Source organism: Morus notabilis, unplaced genomic scaffold (genome assembly GCF_000414095.1).
Source record: "Morus notabilis unplaced genomic scaffold, ASM41409v2 Scaffold98, whole genome shotgun sequence".
Lineage (NCBI taxonomy): Eukaryota > Viridiplantae > Streptophyta > Magnoliopsida > Rosales > Moraceae > Morus > Morus notabilis.
Window position 1 is genome coordinate 790,470 of NW_010359472.1, and position 4,185 is coordinate 794,654.

Genomic DNA, 4,185 nt, shown 5'->3' on the forward strand with positions numbered 1-4,185 from the left:
AAAGTGGCATGTGCGGTGTATCAAATGAAGAATAATGCGAGAATCTGGTGGGACGTTGTTAAGAGGACCGTGGATGTGAATACTCTAACCTGGATGGGATTTTTGGAGTTGTTCAACTCCAAATACTACAACGCTAACATTCTAGATGCAAAAATGGACGAGTTTCAAGAGTTAAAGCAAGGGAACTCTACCGTGATCAAATATGCGTAGAAGTTTGATCAATTGTCAAGATTTGCACCCGGATTGGTAGCAACGGAAAACGAGAGAAAAAGGAGGTTTATGAAAGGTCTAAGGTCGGGTTTGGCAAAGTTAGTGGATGCTGGCGAGACGGGGCCACGCACCTATGCGGAAGCTGTTGAGCGAGCGATTCGGCAAGAGATGTGGGAAAATGTTGAAAATAGACAGGCTCAATTTTCGGGGACCAAGGAGAGTGATACCAGTTCTAATCCTCGGTTTCGCTTTAACAACCGAGGGAATTTCCAACAAAGAGGGAATTTTGGAAGCAGAGGAAGACAAGGACCCCGGCGGGGAAATTTTAGAAATCGAGGTAATAACCGAGGCGGAAGAAGCAGTAGAGGTGGAGATGGACAAAGAAATCATAACATGCCGAATCGAGGAGATGACCGGAGACAACAAGGTCAACAGGGCTTTGAGTTGTGGCCATACTGCAGCAATTGCCAGCGTCGACATCGTGGAGAATGTTGGACGAACAACTTGGGGTGTTTTACTTGCGGAAAGCCGGGGCATTATGCTAGAGATTGCCCAGACAACCTAAAACAAGGAGGACGAGGTGGAAATCAACAGAAGACAAATGCTTGAGTGTTTACCCTGACTCAAGGTGAAGCAGAGGCTGGACCTTCTGAAGTTGTTTCAGGTCAGCTCTCTATGGCTGATACTACTGCATATGCATTAATAGACTCAGGTGCATCTCACTCTTTTATTGCTGCGAGCTTTGCTAGAAAGTTAGGAAGAACACCAGATATGCTAGGGGAAGTATGTAGAGTACTTTTACCTTCGGGAGATAGTTTGAAGTTCCAATCTTGGCTTAGGGCAGTGCCTATTGTCATTTGTGGTAGAGAATTATATGCCGATCTAATCATACTAGAGATGTATGATTATGATGTTATATTGGGGATGGACTGGCTAACACGGTATAATGCTGTGATAGACTGTAAAAAGAAGAAAGTGATCTTCTTGCCCCCAGGAGAGAGAAAAGCATTCGAGTTCCATGGAACCTCCCGTAAACAGAAATTGCCAATCATATCAGCTATGAAGGCGTATAAAATGCTAGCTAGTTATTGTGTTGGATATCTAGCTAATATTATAGACACGACACGGGAAGTAACGCTTGAGCCTAAAGATGTTCCAATGGTTCGAGCCAGTTTTCTTGAATTTTTTTCCAGAGGATTTCCCGGCCCTGCCGCTGGATCGAGAGTTGGAGTTTGTGATTGAGTTATTACCTGGAACTGCGCCGATTTCTAAAGCTCCATATCGTATGGCCCCAACGGAACTGAAGGAATTGAAGACACAACTGCAGGAGTTGTTGGATAAAAAGTTTATTAGGCCAAGCTATTCACCTTGGGGAGCACCAGTGTTGTTCGTTAAGAAGAAGGATGGCACAATGAGGATGTGCATTGATTATCGAGAGCTGAATAAGGTTACCATAAAGAACAAGTATCCTCTGCCGAGGATTGATGATTTGTTTGATCAGCTCCAGGGTGCGGCAGTCTTCTCGAAGATTGACTTGAGATCGGGGTACCATCAGCTGAAAGTTCGAGAAGAGGACATTCCCAAGACAGCCTTTCGAACTAGATATGGCCACTATGAGTTTCTGGTAATGTCGTTTGGATTGACTAATGCCCCAGCAGCGTTCATGGATCTCATGAATCGTGTGTTTGAAGAATATCTCGATAAATTCGTGATTGTATTCATTGATGATATACTAGTGTATTCACGGACGAAGCAAGAGCATGAGGTACACCTGCGATTGGTGTTACAAAGGTTGCAAGAGAAGAAATTGTACGCCAAGTTCAAGAAATGTGAGTTTTGGTTGGAGAAAGTGTCATTTCTTGGACATATGGTCTCAAGGGAAGGAATTTCAGTGGATCCATCTAAGGTGGAAGCTGTGAGTCAATGGAAGAGACCGAATAATGCTACTGAAATTCGTAGTTTTCTCGGATTAGCAGGGTATTACCGATGCTTTGTCGAGGGATTCTCGAGAGTTGCGCAACCTTTGACTCAACTCACTCGCAAGAACGTCAAGTTTGAGTGGACAGACAAATGCGAGGAATGCTTTCAAGAATTGAAGAAGCGATTAACTTCAGCTCCAATTTTGGTTATTCCTTCGGGTAGTGAAGGATTTGTGATATACAGTGATGCCTCTGGATTAGGTCTGGGAGCAGTATTAATGCAGCATGGAAAGGTGATTGCCTATGCTTCTCGGCAATTGAAAGACTACGAAAAGAATTATCCGACGCATGACCTTGAGTTAGCCGCTGTGGTGTTTGCGTTGAAAATATGGAGACACTATCTATATGGAGTACACTGTGACATCTACACAGACCATAAGAGTCTGAAGTACATCTTTACGCAGAAAGAGTTGAACATGAGGCAACGAAGGTGGTTGGAATTTGTAAATGATTGTGATTGTGACATCCATTACCATCCAGGTAAGGCGAATAAAGTCGCTGATGCCTTAAGTAGGAAGAGAGTGGCCAGTTTGGTTACTTTGCCTCGAATACCAGGTCCATTGAGAAATGATTTGAATAAATTGGAAATGGAGTTTGTGGTGGGACAATTATCTACGTTGTCTTTGCAACCGATGATCAGGGAAGAGATTAAAAGTAAACAACATTTAGATCCTCTAATTGAACAATTGAAGCATGCAGTCATAAAGGATAGGCGTCCGAATTTTCAAATCTCGGAGGATGGTGTATTGGGATTTAAAGGTCGATTGTGTGTTCCCGACAATGAAGGAATGAAATGACAAATTTTGTATGAAACTCATAATACGCCATATTCGGTGCATCCTGGTACAACAAAAATGTATCAAGACCTGAGGAATTACTTTTGGTGGCCTGGAATGAAAAAAGATGTGGTGGAGTATGTTGCTAAATGTTTAACTTGTCAACAAGTGAAAGCTGAGCACCAAAAACCCGGTGGATTGTTGCAACCACTGGAGATTCCAGAATGGAAGTGGGAACAGATTGCCATGGATTTTGTTGCAGGGTTACCGAGGAATGTGAAGGGACATGATTCAATCTGGGTCATAGTGGATAGAATGACCAAATCGGCTCACTTCCTACCAGTGAGAACAACTTATACAGTTGATAAGCTAGCAGAGATATACATACAAGAGATAGTGAGACGACATGGAGTCCCACTTTCCATAGTTTCAGACAGAGATAGCAGATTTACATCGAAATTCTGGAAGAAGTTACAAGAAGGCCTTGGGACAAGATTGAAGTTCAGTACCGCAATGCATCCTCAGACAGATGGTCAAACGGAACGTACCAATCAGACCTTGGAAGACATGTTAAGAGCTTGCGTGTTAGACTTCCAGGGATCGTGGAGTAGATATCTTCCTCTGATTGAGTTTTCTTATAACAACAGCTACCAAGAGTCTATCAAAGCTGCTCCGTATGAAGTTTTGTATGGTCGTAGATGTCGTTCACCGATATACTGGCATGAAGCAGGAGAGCGAAGATATTTGGGTCCAGAACTTGTGGACCAAGCCAATGAAGCTATCAAGAAAATCAAGGAAAGATTGAAAGTCTCCCAAGATCGACAAAAGAAGTATGCGGATAGAAGACGACGACCACTGGAATTTCAAATAGGCGACCACGTATTTCTGAAAGTTGCACCAGTCCGGGGAGTAATGAGATTTGGAATGAAGGGTAAATTAAGCCCTAGGTACATTGGGCCCTTTGAGATTATTGAGCGCATAGGAAAAACTGCATATAGACTAGCCCTTCCACCGAGGCTGTCTGGAGTGCACGATGTGTTCCATGTGTCCATGCTACGGAAATATTTGTGGGAACCATCTCATGTGTTGAGTTATGAAACGATGGATGTGGATCCAGAACTATCTTATCAAGAACAACCTATAAAAATTCTGGATAGAAGAGAGAAGGAATTGCGGAACAAGATCATCCCACTTGTGAAGGTCCTTTGGAGGAATCATGC